We start from the raw sequence: 26,276 nt of genomic DNA on the forward strand, positions 1-26,276 counted from the left end.
CACATATCCTTGTGCTGAATTAATATATTTACTGCAAAATACACCAAAATTAACATAATTAGAAAAAATTTCACATAATTCACTTATAATATTCTGACACTCTACCACATTTTCTTGTGAACCCCCCACTTTTTAATTTTTTTTTATTTGACAGGTAGAGTTATAGACAGTGAGAGAGAGAGAAAGAGAGAAAGGTCTTTCTTTTTCCGTTAGTTCACTCCCCAAATGGCCGCTATAGCTGGCACTGCACCAATCCAAAGTCAGGAGCCAGGTGCTTCCTCCAGATCTCCCATACGGTACAGGGGCCCAAGCACTTGGGCCATCCTCCACTGCCCTCCCTGGACACAGCAGAGAGCTGGAGTGGAAGAGGAACAACAGGGACTAAAACCTAGTGCCCATACGGGATGCTGGCGCCGCAGGCAGAGGATTAGCCAAGTGAGCCACGGCACTGGACCCGGGAACCCCCTTTAATGTGGATGCCTCATTGTGAAGGCCACATCCATGAGAAAGAAATCCAAGAAAGAAAAAACATGAATTAGAGCTGAACACTGCAGAGGAAGAGAAGGAAACTAAAAACACAACAAAAAAGAATCCACTGGAATTTGATATTTGGAAAGTTTCTATTGGTAAAGTTTTCTTGCACATAATATTTTATTTCATGCTCTCTGAGGCTATTCCTTTTTGTTCCAAAGCATTATATTTTGTTCAAGTTATTATTTCTAGTTTTAAAAGTGAAAGAGAAATTAAAGGACAAAATGCAAATACTTTGATGATATAAAATGAACTAATACTAACAATTGGTAGACTGGGGAAATAAAGAGAACGAGACTATCATTCACAAAGGGCTAATAAAAATAACATTATTGGGGCCACATTATTGGGGTTGGTGCTGTGGTGCAGCAGGTTAAATGCCTTGGTCTGAAGCGCTGGCATCCCATATGGGCGCCGGTTCTAGTCCCAGCTGCTCCACTTCCAACCCAGCTCTCTGCTATGGCCTGGGAAAGCAGCAGAATATGGCCCCTGCACCCACATGGGAGTCCTGGAAAAAGCTCCTGGCTCCTATATTCGGGTCAGCGCAGCGCCGGCTGTTGCACCCAATTGGGGTGTGAACCAGCAGATGAAAGACCTCTCTCTCTGCCTCTCCTCTCTCTGTGTAACTCTGACTTTCAAGTAAATAAATAAATCTTTAAAAAAATAACATTATTGTCAGAAAATCACTAATATAACTAAAAGCAAGCACAATTAACAGTGCAGAGCAGAAAGGGATTTCCTATCATTTTACTCTCTTATGTAATGTGAAAAAAAATGTAATTTTTTGAAAAACGAATTGTACACAGTATATAATACAGTATGTCAATTCAGAAAACTGAAATCAGTTACTGGTTACCACAGTCAACTCACAGTAAACGTTTCTACTACCTAGCCCCTTTTCACATACTGTCTTTCACTACAGAATTCTAGGTACATGGTTACCTAAAATTTCTGAAACACAAAGACTAGCACAATGCTTAATGTTTGTTTAAAAATAAAAAGGAAAAGAGCCTAAGTATACAGTTTGAAAGAATTAATGAAACAGCTAACTCAACTTACACACAAAAATAACCATCATCTTGTAGTTCTATTCACTTAAAACTAGTTTACCTGCAGTTGACTAAAGTGTGTACTAAATGGAAAGTGTGGGGAGCAACTCGGACTAGACTAAGTTACTGGAATTAAGACTTATTCTATGCATCTGCTCTCCCACAATATGGCGCTGGGAGAGGAGAAAACAGCTTCTACACAGCTGCCTCCAGTTCAGCCAATAAACTGTAGGACTTGCTCCTGGTTGGAGGAGAGCAGCGTACTCGGCGTGTGGGCAGCCGAGTTGGGATTGGCGGAGGAGGACTATAAAGGAGGAGAGAGACGGCATGCACCAGGAACATCTAAGGGGAACATCTAAGGGGAACGCCTGTGCAGCCCCCGAGAGAGCCGGCCGGCGGTGTGCCGCTCCCCCGCGGAAGTGGGGAATGTGGCAGGGGGAACCGCCCTTCCACGGAGGTGGAAGGGTCGGTAGCCAACCCGGGAAGAACCAGCAGCAAACCCGGGGAGGGCCGAGCAGACGAAAGAACAGCGCAGGGTCCTGTGTCGTTCCTCCACGAAGAGGGGGAGCGACAGAAAGAACATCTCTGAAACAGAAATAGCTGTGAATTTCAGCTGAATAAGTATACTAAACAGCAGCATATCTGGATACCACCACTATTAAGACTATAGAGGGGCCGGCGCCACGACTCACTAGGCTGATCCTCTACCTGCGGTACTGGCATCCCAGGTTCTAGTCCTGGTTGGGGTGCCAGATTCTGTCCTGGTTGCTCCTCTTCCAGTCCTGCTCTATGCTGTGGCCCAGGGAAGGCAGTGGAGGATGGCCCAAGTGCTTGGGCCCTGCATCCACATGGGAGATCTAGAGGAAGCACCTGGCTCCTCCTGGCTTCAGATCGGCACAGTGTGCCAGCATGGCTGCCATTTGGGGGGTGAACCAATGGAAAAAGGAAGAGAAAGACCTTTCTCTTTGTCTCTCTCTCTCTCTCTCTCTGTCAAACTCTGCCTACCCCCCCCCAAAAAAAGACTATAGGGGTACAAGTTTGGTGCAGCAGTTAAGAAATTGCTTGTGGGGATAGCGTTGTGGAGTAGTAGATTAAGCTGCTGCCTGTGATGCAGGCATCCCATATGGACACTGGTCAGAGTCCTGGCAGCTCCACTTCCAGTCCAGCTTCCTGCTAATGCTCCTGGGAAAGCAGCGGAAGATGGCTCAGATCCTTAAGCCCCAGCACCCACCCTGATGAAGGTCTTGGCTCCTGGCTTCTGCCTGGCCCAGTCCTGGCCCTTGCAGCCATTTGGAGAGTGAATCAGCAGATGGGAAGATCCCTCTCTCTGTCTCTCCTCCTCTCTCTGTAACTCTGCCTTTCAAATAAATAAATAAATCTTAAAAGGAAAAAATATAAAAAAAACAAGGCTTGCAATGCCTGCATCCCAAATCACAGTGCCTGGGTTCAAGTCTTAGCTCAGTTTCCAATTTCAGCTTCATGCGAATGGCTCAGCAGCTTGAGTCCCTACCACCCAAGTGGGAGACCCAGACTAAATGTTCAGTTCCTGGTTTTGGGCTAGCCTGGTCCCAGCTATATGGCACTTGAGGATGAAACAGGGGATACATGATATCTCTCTGCCTTTCAAATAAAATAAGAAAAACAATTTTAAAGAGGAATAGAGAAGCAGGTCCAGAAGATAGTGAAGGATACAGCAATGGCAATAGCTGAGCCATCAAGAAAAAAAATTCACTGGGGATGAGGAAAAATATTTTCCTTCCCAGCTCTATGCATTCCTAAAAAGGGGTAATCAAAAGAGCTAGGAAGAGAAGGAAAAGAGGTGATAAGCACGTGAAAGTCAGGGACAGTGGTGACCAATTTGCAGGAATTAAAAGATATTGTACATTTTTGGGGAAGTGTGGTGGCAAAGCAAGTTAACACTCCGCTTGCGGCTGGTGCCGCAGCTCACTAGGCTAATCCTCCGCCTTGCGGCGCCGGCACACGGGGTTCTAGTCCTGGTCGGGGCGCCGGATTCTGTCCCGGTTGCCCCTCTTCCAGGCCAGCTCTCTGCTGTGGCCAGGGAGTGCAGTGGAGGATGGCCCAAGTGCTTGGGCCCTGCACCCCATGGGAGACCAGGACAAGTACCTGGCTCCTGCCATCGGATCAGCGCGGTGCACCGGCCGTGGCGGCCATTGGAGGGTGAATCAATGGCAAAGGAAGACCTTTCTCTCTGTCTCTCTCTCTCACTGTCCACTTTGCCTGTCCAAAAAAAAAAAAAAAAAAAAAAGACTCTGCTTGCAATGCTGCCATCCCATTTTAGAGCACTGATTTGAGTCCCAGCTGCTCTACTACCAATCCAGCTTCCTGCTAATATGCCAGCAAAGGTGACAGAGCAGATGATAGCCCAAATACTTGGGTCACTGCCACAATGGAGTTCCTCGCTCCTGCCTCTTGCCTGGCCCAGTCCTGGCTGTTGCAGCAGTTTGGGGAGTGAACCAGCAGACGGAAGCTACCTATCAATCTCTATTTCTTTTTCTCCCTCTCTACCTACTCCCAACCCCATCACTGTCACTCTGCCTTTTAAAAAACCTTAAAAAAAAAAAAAGATGTTGTACATTTTCCATGAAATTTCTGAAGCCTACTCTTACCGACTAAATCTGAAGTAAAAAAACAAATACCATTTACAAAACAGTACTTATTTTACTGCCTTCAAAAGTAATTCAGCATTACAGAATGATCCAGAGAACACCATCACGGTTAAGAGTTTGGGTCCTGATTTTAGACTTGAATTTAATTCTAAGACAACGTAAACTCTCTGGAACTCAGTTTTTTCATCCATAAAATGGGAATAATAAATGGCAATTACTGCAAATTACTCTTGTGTTGTAGAAATATAAAGAAGACAACTATTACAGTGTCTGCTACATAGAAAGCACTCAATAAATTAGTTTCATATGTATCAGAATGAAACTCAAAGAACTAATACACAAAATACAATAATTTCATGACTCATTGCTTTTTCAACTTTTCTCACCTGGCTCTCCTTCAACTATTACATCAGCTATTAACTCTGCTGCTTTCACACTGCTTATCTCTCTTTTTATATTTTTAAATATATTTTAATGCTTTATTTATTTGAAAGGCAGAGTTAGAGAGGGAAACAAAGAGAGAGAAAGAGAGAGAGACTTTCCACCTGCTGATTCACACCCCAAATGGCCATAATGGCTGGGGATGAGGGAAGCTGCAGTCCAAAGCCTTGAAATCCATCTGGCTCTCCCAAGTGGGTGGCAGGGACCCAAGCACCTGGGCACTCTTCTGCTGTTTTCACAGGCACATTAGCAGGGAGCTAGATTGGAAATAGAGAAGCTGGAACTCAAACTGGTGCCTTTATGGGATGCCTGTGTTGCAGGTGGTGGCTTAACTGGCTGTACCACAGCACTAACCCCATGCTGCTTATCTGTAACAGCTTCTATCTGCCTTTTAATACAAGTGATGGAGAAGTGCAGCTTCAAACAGATCGGTGTTCAAAATGTCTCTCTGGAACTCTGTAATTTTTGAGGGAACTTCCTGGAGTAATGAAAACTATCTGTATCTTAATTGGGCTGTTGATTTACAGGTGAACAAATTACTTTCCTTTACTGGCCTTTGGCTTTCTCTTCTCAGATGTATTCCAACTCACAGAAAAACTATGTAAAAGAGGTTAAGGTCTATAAAGTACTTAGGGGAGTTCTTGCATAGTTACCTGCCAATTCTGGATCTAATATTAACCCTAGGCATTTTTCAAATTTACCTGAGCCCTAAAATATCCAGCCAAAATAAAACCTAGGTTTTTTCTCTCTTTCCCATTCTTTCCCAAATTCTTGTTTTGGGAAAATATGACCAAATATTTGATCAAAGTTTACCTCATCACAGTTTTTTTACAAAATCAAAATGGATTTTGGTCTTTGTCGCTCCCCCTCTTCATGGAGGAACGACACTAAACCCTGCCTAGGCTTCATATCCGAGTCACGGCACCATTATGTCGCTCCCCCTCTTCGTGGAGGAACGACACAGGACCCTGCGCTGTTCTTTTGTCTGCTTGGCCCTTCCTGGGTTGGCTACCGTCCCTTCCACCTCCGTGGAAGGGCGGTTCCCCCTGCCACTTTCCCCACTTCCGCGGGGGAGCAGCACACCGCCGGCCGGCTCTCTCAGGGGCTGCTCAGGTGTTATTCGGATAGATGTTCCTGGTGCATGTTGTCTCTCTCCTCCTTTATAGTCCTCTTCCACCAATCCCAACTCGGCTGCCCACACGCCGAGTACGCTGCTCTCCTCCAATCAGGAGCAGGATCAGCTCCTGCAAGTCATCACTCAAGTTGGCGAGAGGCAGCTGCGTAGAAGTTGTTACTCCCTTCTCAGCGCCATATTGTGGGAAAGCAGATGCATAGAATAAGTCTTAATTCCAGTAACAGTCTAGTCCGAGTTGCTCCCCACAGGTCTTCCTATTTCTTCTTCTGATTCCTTGAGTGATGGTGAGAAATTGTTACCTTAAATTACTTAAGACTTCTTTATCCATAACTTGCCCCAAGGTTAATCTACCATAGTTCATTCCTGAAAAATCTAATGCTTCACTGAAAGAAACAACAAAGTACCCAGTTGTCATAAATTACAGTTGTTAATAACTGGTGAAGGTTCTGAAAGATATGCATCAATTTTGCAGTATGTTCCTGACAGCCTCTAAAAATAAATAATCCCTCCTCACCATTTCAACTAGCCTTAAAAACTTATCAAGAAATTACCCTTTACCAGTCTACATTATTATTTCCCACATTCCCCTTTTGAATACAAACATATCTTTTAAGAGGGTCTTAATTCTACTCTTTGAGACTAATCGTGTTATGTTAAAGTAACAGTTCCTTTTACTGGTATTCAATTAATTTTTCAAAGTGTCTAAGAAATGCTCTTTGTTCCAGGACTCTGGAACAATTTCGTATTTGTCTAATATTTACTGAACAAATATTTATTAAATATATAAATAGCTCAGGCAATGGTTAAGTGACGATTACAAAGATAAGGTCAGAGAAGTAAATTCCTAACTAAAGAAGATGAAGCAGAACTGCTAAAATAATAAACAGATCCTTCTTACCTCTGTGAAAGATCTAGATAAAGGAATTGGGAGCAGTGAGAGTTCTTCCAACTTGCTACTGCTATTTCGAGACCACTTCTTTTGTTTGTTTTTGTTTTTTTAAAGATCTATTTAGTTATTTGAAAGTCAGAGTTACTCAGAGAGAGAAGGGCCTTCCATCGCTGGAGCTACGCTGAAGCCAGGAGCCAGGATCCTCTTGGGCCATATTCTATTGCCCTCCGAGGCCATAGCAGAGAGCTGGATCTGAAGTGGAGCAGCCAGAACTCGAACTGGCACCCATATGGGATGCCGACACTGCAGGCTTTGGCTTAACCCGCCACGCCACAGCGCCGGCCCCCAGACCACTTTTCTATACTTCTACCCAAACTGTTTGGCACCTGCATGAGTCAAATATTATCCTCTTCTCTCTTGCTATCAACTACACACCTGTCTTTGAGTGAGGCTGCCTTACTGAGAACTTCAGCTCTTGTCTCCCTCCATAATCTCCTTCACTATTCCTAACATCACCTTGGATAACACTTCATGCCACCAGCAAAGTTCATCTACCTTCCTGAATAATCTCACCTATTTAAATTGGCAATGTTTTCCAAAATAAACTTACTACCTAGACTAGCTTAACCAACTCGGAAAATAAACCTTAGTATATCTTTTTTATAATAGAATTTATTCTCTCAAACTTTTATATATTAAATATATGGAATTTGTTTACCTTATATAAATAAACAATACATTCTCATTCTGTCAGTTTTAATCACTCAATACCTCATCACTAATATTTCCTTGACCCATTCCCAGTTTTCATCATGATCTCCATTATGGCTTCATTTCCTTCTTTATTAAACCCCAAACTCACAATGCATCACTTCAAATACTCTCTAGCATGAATGCTTAACATTTAATGTGCTTTATTCTTTTACTACCATCCTATAAATCCTACGTTCTACATATCAGTCTAACTACCTCTGCTCCTTTATTTGAATTCAATGATATAGAAAATCTTAAAAAAGCAGAATAGCAGCTTCATAAGTGTGTGCTTTCTTTAAACATGTACTTGCAGTATTTAGTCAACTGCTAACAAAACAATTCGTTCCAAAATAAAAGTATTACCAAACAATGAAATAATTATCTGTACATTTACACATGAAAATACCATAGTAAGAGCTTTCAGATTACTCTCTCCAATATGGCAGTTAATTTAACTTAAATAAAATTAGAAATGCAGGGACCAGTGCTGTGGCTTAGCAGGTAAAGCCGCCGCTTGCAGTTGTCAGCATCCCATGTGGGCGCCAGTTTGAGTGCCGGCTGCTCCTCTTCCGATCCTACTCTCTACCTATGGCACGGGAAAGCAGTGGAAGATGGCCCAAGTTCTTGGGCCCCTGAATGTGAATGGAGAACCGAAGAAGCTCCTGGCTCCTGGCTTTGGATGGGCTCAGCTTCAGCTGTTGCGGCCATCTGGGGAGTGAACCAGCAAATAGAAGACCTCTCTCTCTCTCTGCCTCTGCCTCTCTCTAAATCTGCTTTTCAAATTTAAAAAAAAAAAAAAAAAGCCACCTCTTTAAAAAATTAGAAATGTAATTCCTCAGTGGCACTAGACTCATTTTAAGTGGTTGATATTCATAAGGAGCTACTGGCAACTATATAGGGAAGTAAAGATGACAGGGCATTTCCATCACAGCATAAAGCCTTATTAAGTAGTGCTACTCCACATGTTCTATGGCAGGACTTAATTACTATTTCAGTTCACATAACCAGTTATTTCCCACTGACTCCATGTATTGCCTTTCTGGTGTTTCATGAATCTTACAAGGCACAGCACTGAACATGTTCTATGTTCATGCACTCTAAGTTGCCAATAAGGGCAGCACCATCAAATACATCTCTTCCCATTACCAAAGACAGAAAGGAATTAACTTCCCCTAATCAGTAGTGCCCTAGCCCATTTCTAATCATGATGATGAACCCCTCCCCAATATTGCCATTAAAGGAAGGTACTGGTTACACTGTACCTGGAAAGAGTTAGGGAAACAGAAGTATACTTAGTGAATGCCTTTCAAGTTTTATCACCTGTGGAAGACAAAACTCTGATCTTTGCATGTGTATCTCCATATCACTAAATTAGACTATGGCAGAAGTTAGATGTAAATAGTTAAACAAAAACACCAAGTTTATTTTAATTATTTTAATTTTAATTCAACTACCAATACTACTATTTCATTAAAAAATAAATATCTAGTACAAAATGCTAAACTGGACAGGATACAGGACAAAAGGCCCAAGTTGGCACTGGTACCTTTTCAGACCTCTAAGTTATGAAAGTACTAGGAAGAAAATATGACTTAGAATAATAGGTAGTAAAAATGTATGTATATTATGGACATGGAGTGTCCATAACCATCAAAATGCCTTAACTCTCATTTTTAAAAACCACATAGCTGTTTAGTTTACAAAGAAAAAACAGACAAGAGGTGTGGGGAGCAATCCGGACTGGACTGAGTTACTGGAATTAAGACTTATTCTATGCATCTGCTCTCCCACAATATGGCGCTGGGAGAGAAGTAAACAGCTTCCGCACAGCTGCCTCCAGTTCAACTAATAAACTGTAGGACTTGCTATTGATTGGAGGAGAGCAGCGTACTCGGCGTGTGGGCAGCCGAGTTAGGATTGGCGGAGGAGGACTATAAAGGAGGAGAGAGACGGCATGCACCAGGAACATCTATGGGGAACATCTAGCTGAAGGAACACCCGTGCAGCCCCCGAGAGAGCCGGCCGGCGGTGTGCCGCTCCCCTGCGGAAGTGGGGAATGCGGCCAGGGGGAACTGCCCTTCCACGGAGGTGGAAGGGATAGTAGCCAACCCGGGAAGAACCAGCAGCAAACCCGGGGAGGGCCGAGCAGACGAAAGAACAGCGCAGGGTCCTGTGTCGTTCCTCCACGAAGACGGGGAGCGACACAATGGTGCCGTGACTCGGATATGAAGCCTAGGCAGGACTTAGTGTCGTTCCTCCATGAAGAGGGGGAACGACAAAGAGGGGAGGAGAGGGAGGAGAAAAAGGAGGAGGAGGAGATGGGATGGGGAGGGGAAAGAGGGAAGAGAGGGAAGGAGAAATAAGGAGAAGGGAAGAAACAAAAGTAATACAGTGTTTGGTGCAGGGGGTAAGACATTGCTTGGGACATTTGAATCCTATATTGCAGTACCTGGATTCCAGTCTTGGCTCTGCTTCTGATTCCAGATTCCTGCTAATGCATATCCTATTAATGTGCACCCAGGGAGGCAGCAGATGATGGCTCAAGTAGTTGAGTCCCTGCCACCCCTGAGGGAGACCTGATCTGAGATCAAAGTATTTGAGGAATGAACCAGCAGATGACAGGTCTATCTGCCTCTGCCTCACAAAATAGATAAATAAAAGGAAAATGAGCCATAGAAAGTGATGCATTAGGAGAATCCTATATTTTAGTAGTTTCTTCTGCAATGACTTTACACATGGCCAAATTAGACTTACCAAAAGGAAGTCATTGCCATCTACCTTTCAGTCTTATGTTTTACAAAAGAAAATTCACAGGAATACCTGAATTCCATCTCAGCTCTTCTGATGATGAGCTGATAATTTAAAGATCCCTATGATTAGGGAAAAATCAGTAACTACTTATACGAATACAAAGAGCACAACAGTTCTCAAATGACAGCTCTATCTTGAAAAAGTACTTTGTAGCAGTAAGAAATGAAGACAGATATAAAATATTGGCTATAAAGTTAGGCAAGGGTTTGGGGCCGGTGCTGTGGCATAGCAGGTAAAGCAGCCACCTGCAGTGCCAGCATCCCATATGGGCACTGGTTCAAGTTCCGGCTGCTCTGTTCTGATCCAGCTCTCTGCTGTGGTCTGGGAAAGCAGTAATGGCCCAACATCTTGGGCCTCTGCACCCGTATGGGAGACCTGGAAGAAGCTCCTGGCTTCGGATCAGCACAGTTCTGGCCGTTGAAGCCTTCTGATGCGTGAACCAGCAATGGAAGATCTCTCAAATAAATAAATCTTTAAAAAGAAAAAAGGCCGGCGCTGTGGCTCACTAGGCTAATCTTCCACCTTGCAGCGCTGGCACACCAGGTTCTAGTCCTGGCCGGGGCGCCGGATTCTGTCCCGGTTGCCCCTCTTCCAGGCCAGCTCTCTGCTGTGGCCAGGGAGTGCAGTGGAGGATGGCCCAAGTGCTTGTGCCCTGCACCCCATGGGAGACCAGGAGAAGCACCTGGCTCCTGGCTTTGGATCGGCGTGGTGCGCCGGCCGCAGAGCACTGGCCGCGGAGGCCATTGGAGGGTGAACTAATGGCAAAAGGAAGACCTTTCTGTCTCTCTCTCTTACTGTCCACTCTGCCTGCCAAAAAAAAAAAAAAAAAGATCTCTCTTTCTCTCTCTGCCTCTGCCTCTCTGTAACTCTGCCTTTCAAATAATAAATCTTAAAAACAAAACAAAAAAAGTTAGGCAGGGACCAGCATTGTGGTACAATGGGTTAAGCCACTGCTGGTAACACTGGCATCAACTATCAGTGTGGTGGTTCTCAAGTCCCAGCTGCTCCACTTCCTAGCTTCCTGCTAACAATGCACCTGGGAAGGCAGTGGATAATGACCCAAGTACTTGGCCTCTGCCATCCATGTTACAGTCCGGGATGGAATTCCTGGCTCCTTGCTTCTGCCTGACCCAGACCTGGTTGTTATAGCCATTTGCAAAGAGAACCAGCAGAGAGATCTGTGTGTGTGTGTGTGAGAGAGAGAGAGAGAGAGTCACTCTTTCAGATAAATAATTTTTTTTTAGGTTAGGCATATGAAAATGTTAGGACAAATTATGGGCTTACTTAAGAGTCTATCTGTGTGTCATTAAAAAAACTAAAAAAGTTAAAAAAAAAAACCTAATTATCCCCAAAAGGTACAGGAATTGCACTTCTCTCCATATGATTCTAACATAATCTGTACTCATTAAAAAATAGCTACAATCCTAACACTGGAAAGTATACACAGACAGAAATATGTTTTGCATCCTTAGTTTTCACTATATAATTTAATTATGAATTATACAGATTAGCAACACTTCCTTCTGTGAAACTTTACAAAAAACTCCACAAGTAAGAAGTTAAATATAAAACAACATACAAGTTGGGGGTTTGGCATAGCAGTTAAGTTGCCACTTAGGAAGCCCATATCCCATATTTGGAGTGACTGGGCTCAAGTCCCAGTTTTTTTCTGATTCAGATTCCTGGTGATGTGCACCATGGGAGACAGCAGGTGATGGCTCAAGTATTTGGTTTCTTGCCCCCCATGTGGAAGACCAGATTAAGTTCCTGGTTCCTGGCTTCAGCCTAGCTGTTGGCAGCATTTGAGGAATGAACCAGAGGATGGGAAATTCTCTCTCAGTCTCTCTTTTTCAAATAATAAATACATTCATATGTACAGAGAGTACACTGTGGGCACATAATAACATTTATTATCTCAACTTTACTTTCAAGTTCTGAAAACTGAGTAAGCTCTATTATGTAGCTAAGTGTTTTCCTTCTTTAAAGGGTAGTAAAACCTCACCAAATAATGAATAAATACAACTAATAATCTGGGTAGACAGTCAGGTAAGAGCCAAGTACATTCCAGCATTGGGTAATTAAATCTTTGGGCCAGTGTCACAGACTCACTCAATAAAATGAAGGGGTCTACAAACTCCACTAGCTTGCAAAATCTTCAAACCTTTCCTATATTTAGCAAGTTAGGCAGAAAAGTACCATTTGTCAGAAAGGCAATAAACTATACTGTGAAACTATAATTTTCATGACCTCTCATTTTCATTAAATTAATCTTATTTCATATTCTATATCATCAATCTGCAAAGCCTCCAGAACCACCTGATTAGTTTTATGAAAACAACATAGGTCTGTATTTTACTTTTCTTTGGTGTGCAAATGGAAGGGCCTACAGGGCAAGGAATGGGGTAGGGGTAGATGGAGAGTCATGCTTATTGTGAGAACCCTTGTCTCTAGTCAGGTGATGCTCTGCTCCACCTAATGACTCAGAATGTCAAAAAGGCCATCAGAATATACAGAACTGTAAGCCAAATAAACTTCTTTACAAAGTTTTTTAAAAATGCAACCATGTTTACCTTCAGAAAACAGTCTACCCGCACCCACTGGAATGGCTAACTAAATGAGATACAACATCAAGCAAATATCATAGAGTATATGGAACAACTAGCCAACTATTTTTGAACTATTGACACGACTATTTCAGAAATACTGAGAAACACACAATAAACTGAATAAAAGCACACCCATGACCCACAAGTTATACCATAAACTATGTTCCCTAGATAAATATATGTGCACCAAAAAGATTTCTCTCCCTCTTTCAATTAAAATTAATAAAAATTTAAAGAAACATGGGTCTGTAATAGTAAAATCTTTTGAAAATACTTCTGAATAGGTTTATAAAGTGATCGATAGGAATTTTAAGTATATTGAAGGTTATTTTCAAGATGTCCACAGTAACACATCAATACTGTGACTAAACACATAAAAGGAAAAAGCAGATTTCAACTGAAACTGTCTATGTAGTATTATTTTTAGGAAAATAAAAATACAGTTTAGATGTCAAGACTGTCCAGACTTTAATCACATGGGTTTTAAGAGACAAATCAATAGTCTTTGTTGCATGTACAAAGTATCAATGAAACATTTGATAAGGTCTTTTCTCCCTCCTTTAAATGATCACCTACTTATTTAGGTTACTGTAATTAACCAAAACATACACAAAGCATTCAACTACATGAAAAGCACTACTCTAAATGCACATATAATTCATTTAGTTCTAACTATGAGGCAGTATCATTATCACTTCCACTTCACAGAGGAGAAAATTGAAACTGTAAGTAACTTGCATAAAAATCACAAAGCTATTAAAGAGCATGACAGCTGCATGCTCTTAACCTCTACATTCTACTGCCTGGATAGCTCTGGGAAAAAAAGGGCTAAATTGTCCAGATTTGATGTTGAGAGGTTAGTTGTTATGAGAACCATGAGGGATAATCATAAAATGAGGGAGCAATAATTCCACCATTCACTAATTCTAAAACACTCATTTTTGTCACACTTTTAAAATTCTGAAATTAATACTATCTTACAATTGTAACCGTATTCTCTCTCTCCAGAGTACATAAAATAATGACGCATCTAGTAATTAACAGTAACTACAATTCAAGAAATTGTAGTATTATCCATTCCTCATGGGTTAGTAATAAGGGATAAAATATTTGAAGTACTTGACACAACGTCTCAAGCAAATGCTTTAAAAAGGATACTTTCTTCCTTTTAACTAAAAGGATCTGTGAGGAGATCCAGTATAAAGCTATCTTTACACTGTAATGAACTGTCAAGTCCATGTTGCAATAAACCTGGCTATACTCTGCTGAGAAAAAATATACTAGCTTCATTATACAACTTGAAGAAGAAAATGTTGTTTATGAAAGTAGGAAGATAGAGGCATAATAAGAGTGAAAATAAATCAGACATTATCAACAATATTAAACATAATCCAAGATATTCCCAACGATACTACTGGATTGAAGTGAGTTCTCAAATGTCATTGATAAAATACGTATTTTCAAATAAAAAGATGCACTTTGAAATGTAATATGAAAAGACCAACCTTAGTTTGTGTCCATGTACCAAAGGGCTTTTCTAACAAAACTGGAACAGTCAACTTGTTACAGTAAGTAACTAGTTAATAAAGATTTAAAATGATCATAAATGTTGCCAATCAAAAATTTAATTAAATGAAATTCAATCCATTTAATAAAGTATTTGATGTTTACTGTATTTACAAAACATGGCAATTTCACAGTAAATTTTTATCCACTATTTTCTCTGTGTGTTATATAGTAACTATTTAATCATTCAAATAAATTCCCCCTAAAACACAAGAAATTCCAAATGATAACTAAAAATACACTCTTAGTTTAAATCAATCTTTACTTTAAAAACTAAAACTTTACACTCATGAAGTTATCAGGTAGAGGGACATTATACAATGAAAAAGGTTTAATTCTGCAAGAAGACCTAACAATTCTTCACAAGCAGGCATCTAACAAGAAAGTATCACAAAACATAAGGAAAAACAGAAAGCCTTGCAAGTAGAATTAGGTGAAACTACTCTTAGAGCTGGATACTTCAGCAAGCCTCCTGCAGAAATGGGCAGATATAAGTAGGTGGAAAGTCACTAAGGTCATAGTTGAACTCAACATGCCATCAACCAGCTGGATGTAAAAGACATTACAGACTGCTTCATCCAACAATAGAACACATATTTTTCTTACGCTCACACAGAGCATTCACCAAGAAAGACTTCATTCTGAGCCAAAAAACACATCTCAGAAATCATACATTGTTTGCTCACAGACCACAATGAACATAAATGAAAAATCAACAGCAGAGAGATAGATGGGAAATTCCAAAATATTTGGAGGTTAAACAGCACATTTCTAAATAACACACAAAGATCAAAGAAGAAATCTCAACAGAAATTTAGAAATATTTTCAGCTACATGAAATTCAGTTCAACTTATTGAACATATCAGAATGTGTGGTATGCAGTTAAAGTGACATTTAGTGGAAAATTTTTAACACTGCATGCATATATAGTTAGCTCTTCCTATCTGCAGGTTTCACATCCAAAGATTCAACTGATGGTAGATCTAAAGTATTCAAAAGAAACAAAAAAATTTCAGCTGTACTAAACATGAATTTTTCCTTAAAGAGTACGGAATAATGGCTACTTACATACAGCATTATTAGAAATAATCTAGAGATGATTTAAAAGCTATAGCAGAATGTGCTTAATAAGCAAACACTACACCATTTTCTATAAGGGAACTGAGCATCTACATATTTTGGTGCCCACAGTAGTCCTGGAACCAATACCCTAGGGATACCAAGGTATGGCTGTATTAAAAAACAAAACAAAAACAAATCTAAAATCAATCATCCACACTTGCACCTTAGGCAAGCAGACAAAGAAAAGCAAATCAAAACTAAAAGCTTATTTCCTTGAAAAGATCAATAAAGTTGACACGTTTCTAGCTAAGCTTAACAACAAAAAAGAGAGAACACAAATTATTAACATGAGAAATGAAAGAGGGAACATCACAACAGATTCCATGGGCATTTAACAGATAATAAACAATATGACCAACTCTATTTCCACAAATTCGATAACCTAGAAGAAATAGACCCATTTCATGAAAGACATAATCTGCAAAAATCACACAAGAACTAGACAATAAATAGGTCCTTATTCATTAAAGAAACTGAATCAATAATACCTTTCCAAAATGGAAAGTACCAGCCCCAGATGATACTGATGAATTTCAACAAACATTTAAGAAACGATACCAATTCTTTACAGTATCATTTAGAAAACAGGATTAGAGAAAATACAAGGGTACTTCAAAAAGTTCACAGAAAATGTAATTGAATATGAGTTCATTTTAGTACAAAAATTTTTTAAACTCATACATAATTTTTCCATAATATTTTTAAAGAGCTATATTTGTGTTAAAATGGATATTTAATTCCATTTTTCATGAGTATTTTGAAGTATCCTTCTATTTCCTAATTCATTCTACGAAGCCAGCCACCCAAATACTAAAATCAAACAAAGTCATTACAAGAAGGCTATAGATAATTATCTCTTGAGAAAAGAGCTAAAAATCCTCAACAAAATATTAGCAAATGAGTCCAATAATGTTAAAAAAGAATTACCACAATCAAGTAAAATGTATCTCAGGTATGCAAGGCTGGTTCAACACTTGAAAATCAATTAATCCAGAAATGATTTAAAGTATACAGGAGGATGTGCATAGGTAATATGCAAATACTCTGTATTTTATATAGGGAATTTTATATAAGGGTTATCAACAGTCTAAAGAAGAAAAATATGGGACAGTTTACCTACCAGTTAAGATGCCAGTTAAGTACCCATGTCCCATATCACTGTGTCTGGGTAACAGTCCCAGACCTGTCCCAGTTCCAGCTAATGCAGACCTGGGAAACTGGAGGGATGGCTGAAGTAGCTGGGTCCCTACCACCCACGTAGGAAATCTGAACTGACTTTTCCACTTCTAGCTTTAGCCTGGGTCAGTTAGGGCCACTGTAGGCCTTTGGGGAATGAAGCAGCAAAATGGGGGGTGGGGGGGTGGGGAAGGGACATCGTTCTCTCTCCCCAATCCCCACCCTCCTTCTCAAACAATAGATAAAAACATTTTTTAAATATCATGATAGGAGCCGGCTTTGTGGCATAGCAGGCAAAGCCGCCACCTGCACAGAAAACATCCCATATAGGCACCAGTCCGAGTCCCTGCTGCTCCACTTTTGATCCAGCTCCCTGACAATGGCCCAAATGCCTGGACCCCTACTACCTACATGGGAGACCTGGAAGAAGCTCCTGGCTTCGGCCTGGTCCAGCGCTGGCTTTTTCGACCATCTGTAACTCTGACTTTCCAATAAAAAATAAATATTTAAAAATAAATAGATAAATGTCATAATCGTATCAGTAAATAAAGGAAAGAAACTGACAAAATCCATCACCCATTCATGACATGCACTCTCCATAAACTATGAGAAATAAGAAACTTCCTCAACTCGATAAACAATACATATAAAAATTTTACAGGTAACATCATACTTAATCATAATGACAACAAACTAGCTTTCCCACTAAGGTCAGAAAAAAGCAGGAATGTCCCCTCTCATCACTGCTTATCAACATTGCATTGGAAGTCCTAGCTAATGCAAAAAGACAAGAAAAAGAAATAAAAGGATATAGATAGGAAAGGGAAAAATATAAATGCTTTTCTTCAAGGTTAAACTGGCAAAAAAAAAAAAACTGCTAGAACTAATTACAGCAAGGCTCTTAGACACAAGGTTAATATGTAAGTAGTCAAATCATTAAAAAGAAAGACCATTTATATTAGCATCTGCAATGTTGGAATACTTTGGTAAAAATCTAACACAATATTTGCAAGAACTATAGAAGGAAATCACAAAACTGATTAAAGAAATCAAAGAACTAAATAAAGGAGAAATAGTCCATATTCATTGGATAGAATATTGTCAAATATCAGTTCAGCTCTCCTCAACTTGATCTACAGATTCAATGTAATCTCAACAAGTTATTTTGTGGATATTAGCAAAGTGATTCTAAGGTTCAGAGAGACAGACCGAGGACCACAATAGCCAAAACAACACTGAAGGAGAACAAAGTCAAAGGACTGAGACTATCCAATTTAAAAATTTACTGTAAGTCACAATAACCAAGATATTGTAACATTAAAAAATAAAATATTTTTTCTAACACTTAAATACTTGTTAGAGTGTGCAGAACAGAGGGGAGAGGTTACAAATGCATTTTACAGAAGGAAGAACATTAAAATTTGCTTCAGCAAACATTCAGACAGTGGACTATCCTCTTTGTTAACAAATCTGAAATAGTATTTTAAAAGCTGGATACTACTTTTTAGGTGTACTATAAACTTTCAGCTGTTTATTACCTATTTAGAGTAGAATTCCTTTTTCATAATTTTATTTGAGAGGCAGAAGAGAGCAGGAGGAAGACAGGGAGGGAGAGTAGTGAAGAGGGAGGGGAGAGATGGAGAAAAGGAGAGCTACACAGGGAGAGAGGGGAGGAAAGGGAGAGGGAGGAGAGGGAAGAAACTCCTTAGAGAACTCCCCAAATGCCCACAATGGCTGAGGCAGCAGCTGGACTGAAGCCAGGGGCACAATCCAGATCTCCCACATGGGTGGCAGAAGCCCAATTACTTCAGCCACGGTTACTGCCTCCTGGAGTCTGCATTAGTAGAAACTGGAGCCAGAAGCTGGGGCTGGGAAGTGATCCCAGGTTTTTTAATAGGGGATGCAAGTATCTTAGGCTAAATGCCCACTCCCCTTTTTGTTTTTAATTGTTTTCCTTAATCATTTTTATTATTATATTGGAAGAAAGCACACCCAAATTTTCCAAACATATTCATATTGCACAGATGAATGTTTGTATCACACTTTAGCTTCAGTTATATGTACAACTTACCTCAACCACACTTTGAAGTAAGGCAATTTTGTATTTTAAAATATATTTAAAAATCTGCTAGATTTTCCTATGTAAAATTCAGTCTCACATAACTATATTTCACAATTTAGAATATAATGCTAATAATTATTCTGCACTCCTTTAGAACATACTCATACAGACAAGTCTAAGGAATATCAAATAGAAGCTATACTTATGTTTGTATAGAGACAAAAGGCTTATAAAAGTAGGCTTGTAACAAACACAATATATGAAAAATATACAGTTGTTAGATAAGCATGCAGTAAGACCTATGAAACTAAAAGCGATGAAGACAAAAGCAAGATATTAAAATAAATAAGATAATAAAATTGCTTCTACAATTACTCCAGAATGTATTTCAGAAGAAACTTTTGATAGAACCCACCCCCTTTTATCTTAAAGTAGATATTTTCTAGAATTTTTATATGCTGTATTTTTAAAATCCATTTGACATTTTTCTACTATCCCACTATTTTCTAAAAAACTAACTTTGCCCACAAAACTTTTCCAATTACAGTGTACTTTAGAAAGTAATTCCCATAGATGAATTATGTTTTACTCATGGACCAAGAGAAATGTTGGGAACCTTTAGACTCTGTGATACAAAACAACTCTATATATAACAGAATAAGCTATCAGACGACTGTTTTCATTCTACGGAACCCAACGGTACTGGGGAGTGAACCAGTGGATGGAAGATATCTCTCATCTCTCCTTCTAACTTTGACTTTCAAATACATAAATAAAATCCTTAAGAAACAAAAATACCTTCACATTTGGTGACTACATGAAAGATGATATTAATCAAAACAGCAAACACAAAAAATGGAGTAAATTCAAATGAGAAAAACACTCTACCCAAGTATCATTTTCGTAAACTGTCTTCCTGATGCCCTTATGCTTCCAAGGAACCTGAAAAAATTAAATGACAACACTAATCACACTAGAACAAATATTTGTTTAACTGTCCATTGTCCCTAATTCTGAGTTCTAAACACTGACCTAAAAGTCCAGTATTGAGTGTCTGATAAATAGTATTTTAAAAATATACTCCTAATAAGTTGAGAAAAAAAGATTTGAGATCCTTTATAGAACATCCAGATGGCAATAAACAAACATGGGAATGAACTCAGTAGGGAAGATACATGGCTCATGCTATAGATAATTTTATTCTAAATTTAGAATGGTAGCTTTGGTAGATTAAAACAAAATTCATCATCAAATAGTTTATAGATGGACTGACGATAAAGTAATATATAATTTCCTTCATGCAACTAAATCCAATGTATATTTTTACTTCTCAACTGATTTCTCAGCTGCATTCAAAATAGTTAACTAGCTACTTCCTCTTTTTACTCCACTGCCTTGGCTTCAGTGCTGTCTCTTTGATCCTTTGTCCCAATTGTCTGAATGTTAAAGACTCCTTGGGATCAGCCCCCTTATCTTTGTATATGTTCTCCTTAGACCATCCCATCCCTCACCTCTAGACATTTATTATAGGTTATGCACTGACTATTCCCAAATTCATCTCCAGTCCAAATCTTTTTGAGTTCTAGACTTATATATCCAAATGCTACTTACTAACCACCCCAGCTTTTATATCTCACTGTCAAGTTTAATAAATCTCAAAACATCTCTCCTTCCTTGAAACCAAAAACTATTCCTCTCCCAGTATTCCCTATATAAGACACAAGGGCTGTTAGCCCAGAAAATTGGCCTTCTCCATTCAAATCTAATACACCAAATCATATAAATTTTACCTCTCAGATTATCTGTCAAATCAAGCTACTCAATCACTGCCATTCTGGACCAAAATTTTATCATCTTCTGCATAAACTACTGTGAAAGCAGAGCTCAATGCTATTCAAGGTGTGACCTATGAACTAAAACTGGTATACAAAACCTTGTATAGCATTTTATTGTATTACTAACTGGAAATTAAAATAAAACTGGCCCCTCACCACAGGTATGTTTGAAAAGCCAAACTAACTGCCTGCATTTACACTTGCTTCTCTCCAATATGTCCTCTACAGAACAGCCGAGTAATGTTTTTAATACAAAACTGTGAGCAATGTATTTAGCTATTTAAGAATCTGACAGGTTCCTATTGCTTTTAGGATTAAGTACAAAATGCTTAGCATGGATTCTGGCCATTGTGATCTGTTCTAATCTCATTTCACATAAACCTGCCTCTTGTGCTAATGTCTAGTTCCTACTGGATTTCACAGTTGTAGAAACCTGAAATTGCCACCATCATTTGGGTAATTTAAGGTCATACTTTAGGTTTCAGCCCTCACATGATTTCTTTAGATAGATAGATAGATAGACAGACAGACAGATGTATTCATTTGAAAGCCAGTTACAGAGAAAGTAGAAGACAGATATTCCACTTGCTGGTTCACTCCTCAGATGACCACAATGGCCAGACAAAAGCCAGGAGGCTCATCCACGACTCCAATCTGGATGGTACAGGCCAAAGCACTTGGCCCATCTTCTGCTGCTTTTTCTAGGCCACTAGCAGGCAGGATGGATTGGAAGTGCAGCAGCCAGGACAGGAACCAGTGCCCACAAGTTATGCTGGCATCACAGAGGGCAGTTTTACCCACTACGCCACAACACAGGCCCCTAAACATGATTCCTTTAAAAAGCATTCCTTGATGAACTCGTGGGCATTTATTACTTACAAAATAAATATCCTTTATAACAGTGATCACTAAATAGTTTTGTAATTTTTTGTTTAGTTTCTTTATTCCCCAATGAACTTTTGCCTGACTAAAACCTTATTGCATGAATACAGGTATTCTTTCATTCATTAACGTGTGTCACCAGAACCTAGCAGAGTACCTGGCACAAATAAGTTATTCAATCACTTGCAAAGCAAACAAATTCAATCATGAAACAATACAGTGAACAGGACCACCAACGTAATTCCTTCAATATCTGGTGGTATACATAGGACTGGCAATGAAACTTGCTTATTGAGCATTTTACAAAAGCTAACTCTCCTTTATTTCCCTAAGCATCTTAAGAAGATAGGGAAAGCCCACTCTTGAGATTAAATTTTGTAAAAAAGATTTATTTATTTACTTGAAAGGCAGAGTTACTGGGGGCGGGGTGAGGGGATGGGGGAGAGAGACAGACAGATACCGAAAGACAGAGAGGGCTTCCATCCAATGGTTAACTTCCCAGATGGCCACAATGGCCATAGCTGTGCCGATCCAAAGGCAGGAGCCCAAGGACTTAAGCCATCTTCTACTGCTTTCCCAGGCCACAGCACAGAGCTGGAAAGGAAATGGAGCAGCCAGGACTCCAATCGGACTCCATATGGGATGCCGGCACTGTAGGCAGTGGTTTTACTCGCTATACCACAGCACCGACCCCCGAGATTAAATTTTCAAAAATAAATTTTCAGTGGGGAGGAGAGGGATGGGGCCCTCATCCTACACTTACTGAGACATACCATTTGGTCTCTGGTCTTCTTAAGGATTCTGTTGGTTACATGCCTGAAGAGGGAGGCGGATTGGCCTTCAGCCTGTACCAACTTTGTTAACCAACTGTTGCAGCCTCCGAAAATAAAAATGATCTTGAACCCATAAAACACAAATTTTCAGAAAAGTGAAGAATTTTCTCTAATGTTCCACCAAAAAAGTAGAACATACAAGTGACTAAAAAGAGGGTAACGGACTCTAAAACCATACTGCCTGACCGCACTGCTTACTACTTACTAAAGTATGTGACTGTGCAACTTAAGTAATTTCTCAGGTTCCTCCTTTGTAAAATGTGGATAACAACAATGCCTTATTTGAAAATTAGTACGTAACCAACTGAAAAACAGCGCTTGGCACACTGTTTTAAAAAGTGTTGGCGATCACGATCTTCACTAATAATATCAACCCTCACTTAAAATTTTATCTGCTTGTTTATTGTTTGTCATGTCAGTGCCATACTAGATTACAAACCAGTAACTGTATTGCTATTATTCTTTGACAGAGTTTTTTTTTAACCAGAGCTCTGCAGCAATTAAACCTGAAAACTGGTTTGGGTGACTGTTACATCTCAGTAATGTCATGAATGACATACAGCTAGCACCATTCTAGGTATCCAGGAGCTGAGATAATTCATAATGTTTCTTGGATGCCTAGAGGATTGGGGGCTTGATTTTCCCAGAAACTATCATTGAGAAGGACCATTCTCAATGTCTGGCACACAGCAGGTACTCTTTAAATATTTTTGGAAAGAATGACTTTGAGACAGAGTGAATATCAGAAACATCCAAAAATGCAGGAGGAAATGAATTAGAAGTTCATTTTTGTGCCGAAAAACACTGAAATCAAATAAACCAGGAATTTTCAAATGGAAACTGAAGGGTTCATGGAAAATGTGTAATATGAAAAAACTATGCATACATTTCAAAACTTTGGGCACCAAAATAATTTTTTCAGTTCATTATTCTACAAACTTTTAGAAGTAACCACACAGTACTAAGCAGAGTTGATGCTAAATGTTAATTTTATTATACCACTTCAGTTTCTATAAGCTTTAAAAATTTAAATCTAATGTAAAAATTAGATTCTAGAGGCATTATTTTTCTTCAATTCATGCTGTCTTGCACTATTCAAGGCCAAAAATGCAGAATACAGACAGTAAGAAACCAAAATACCAATGCTGGCAGGAACTATGTGGAAACAGTAAGAGGTAGAAGGTTAAATATGGATATGTAAGAGAAAGCAAAGGTTACTGTAGGCCAAGGAATAGCATTAGCAAATGTAATGTCACCCAAAGAATGGAGCCCTTTTCACTGGTGGTACAAAAATGACTCTAGGATACAGATAAGAAAATATTATCTTGATAATGTTAACATATGCACATATTTCCAATGGAATTAGTACTTCAAATTTTTACCATCAGAACAACACTGAAGTAAATAATGTCTATTTAGATTTTAAGTGAATAACCTAAAGATGTAGTAACTAAATGAGATAGGCAAACATGTCAAAAATTTTCAGGATTTCAAAAAGTGAGTAAAATTAAGTAAACACGAAACAAAGTTATGTGAAAATGAACGAATCTAACAGGTTAAGAGAAAAAAGCCATCAGTCTTCTCTGAATGAAGCCAAAGCTCTATCATCCCTACTGATTCCAGCTAAAAGTCTATGGATATGAAGAGTATCGCCAGTTCTGAGCATTTAATTTGCAATGCTAAAATTCTTCTAAAACCCTCATTTCCCACTATAATATATCTGCTAGACACTGTAACTTCTCTTATTCTCAAAAGAAAAACAAAATTTCAGAAGCTCCAAATAAGTATCTGACTTGTCTACAGCTCGATAATTTACTTGAAAATATGGAATTATACTTCCGTATTTTCCAAATCAGAAGAAATTAATTTACACAACAAAACACAAACCATATCTACATCAAAAAAGTGCCAAGTGAAGAATGAGAAGACAGCTTTTCAGTCCCAGTCTCTCCTCTCTTAAATTCACTTACCAAGCCAGGCTAAGAAGTGAGAGAAAACATTTGTCAGCCCCTTACCATGTGGCAGCACTGTTCTATGTACTCTGTCTGCATTAACTTGTGCAATCACCACCACCACCATTTCATGAGGTATATCCCTACTCCCACTTTATAGCTTTACAAATAGTGAGGCCCAGAAAATAACTTGCCCAGGAGCTCATGGCGGGGCAGGAGTTTGGACCCTGGCAGTTCTACTACTGAGAATGATCTACTAACCAGCAGGCAACACTTCTCTCAAGAATGATGGGATAATCCGAAATATTCCAGTAGTTCCCAATAGTCCAGAAGAGATGTAATTTTCTAATGTATGATCCTTTAAACTACTTCGGTTCCCAGACTAAGAAACACTAGATTCAATTTAAAGGGAAGTAGGAGCATGACCACTGTAGTAGGCCAAACTAGGCCCAGGACTATTCATACATAGACAAAGCCTCAGAAGCCTCCTAAGGATGGCTGAATGACAGTGTCCAGTCAGGGAAGGTAAAGAAGCAAAAAGTTAGGACAAGCAGAAAAGTGAATCTTATTTCTACTGGGCCCTGTGACTGCACGGGGAGAGAAAACGCCACCATCCTTTTCCTTTATGTCCGTCAGGACACAAATATGCAGACTGAAGAGGAAGAACTAGGGAAAAAGGGTAAGCAGCAGGAGATGACAGAGATTTGGAGTCTTCAGCATTTGGGCCCTGGCCCGCAGGGTTAGCTCGCTGTAGCCTGGTAAATGGGAACGAGCATGTGCGGGGAGGCAAGAGCGTGCTAGTGGTAGGGAGGCTGAGCGCACCGCCACTGCGGTGCAGGTACTGGGTGGTCTGCAGAGCTGAACCCGCACCAGGAAATGGGCAGACAAGGCTGAGAGCTCCGGGGGTCGGGCATGCGGAAGAAGGAACCTGGACGCTGGTGGAGGGGGGGGGTGGGGGGTTGGAGTATTTTCCATATGAGCAACACTCCCGGCGGGCAGGAAAAGACCTGTACAAAGGGGCAGCCTTGGAGGTACGTATACAGCCAGAGAAGAGGCAGAGAGGCCGCGCAGGAAACTAAGGGGCTCCTGGCAGGCGGAGGCCGGGAAATCCAGAGACCGGGGAACATCCCGGGCCGAGCAGCAGAGGCAGGAGGCAGCCCCCGAAAAGGCCCAGGTTGCGCCGCAGGAGCCGTGGCTTGAGGGCCCCGGGAGCGGACGGAGGCCGCCGGGGCCCGGCGAGGCACGGGGAGGCCGGGGAGGAGGCGCGGGCGCCCGGGGCCGCGCGGGGACCCCGGCGCGGGAGGGGCACCTACCCTGACGTGCGGGCCGGCGGCGGGCAGTCCCGGCGACGGCTCCTCTCCCGCTGAGGCGGCGGCGGCCGCGGCGGCCCCAGGAGCCGAGGCTGTGATGGCTGAAGCGGCAGGGGTGATGGCGGCGAGTCGCTGTGGCGGCCGCCTCTGCCGAACCGCATCCCTCCTCCCCGGTCCGCCCTTCTTCTTTTCCCTATCTGTCGCTCCTAAACTTCTTCCCCGGGATAAACAAACCCGCCACCAGGGGCGGCCGCCTCCGCCGCTCCCGCCCCCGCGCTGCCCCTCCCGCCCCGGGACCGTCCGGGCTCCGGCTTCCGAGTTACGACTCCAGCCTCGGCCCCTTAGCCCGAGAGCGCGCGTGCGCGGCGGCGGCGGCGGCGGCGGCGGCGCCGGCTCGCGAGGTTCTTCCCCCTCCAGCGCCCGGGCACTTCCGGGCGGGCCCGGATCCGCCGCCGGGTGTTGGGAGGCGCCGCCGCCGCCTGGCACAGGGCGCCCGGCTGGGCGGGCTGTGCAGCTCGGGGCGTCCGGGCGAGGCGCGAGGAGGGGTCTCGCTTTGCTGGGACCGTTTTTCAGGCAAGCATAAAACCTTCCTTGCCCACCGAGAAGGCTCCTAACTGAAGTGCTCCAGCTTTCCTGCGCCGTGGCTGTCAGGAAAGCCACGGTGCACCTTTTTGTTGAGCTCCTGTCGCCAGCCC

At 41.0% G+C, this 26,276-nt stretch overlaps 1 protein-coding gene across 1 annotated transcript in view; it reads right to left on the bottom strand.

The window, feature by feature from the left end:
* The window catches only part of SPOPL (speckle type BTB/POZ protein like), a 65,302-nt gene extending 39,577 nt beyond the window's left edge, over window positions 1-25,725 (bottom strand). The window contains 1 exon segment of the mRNA XM_089329245.1: window positions 25,585-25,725. The gene's annotated coding sequence lies outside the window, so the exon portion shown is untranslated.
* Between the last annotated feature and the right edge of the window lie 551 nt (window positions 25,726-26,276).

The sequence above is a fragment of the Oryctolagus cuniculus genome, chromosome 3 (genome assembly GCF_051225735.1).
Source record: "Oryctolagus cuniculus isolate XC-2025 breed Fujian yellow rabbit chromosome 3, ASM5122573v1, whole genome shotgun sequence".
Lineage (NCBI taxonomy): Eukaryota > Metazoa > Chordata > Mammalia > Lagomorpha > Leporidae > Oryctolagus > Oryctolagus cuniculus.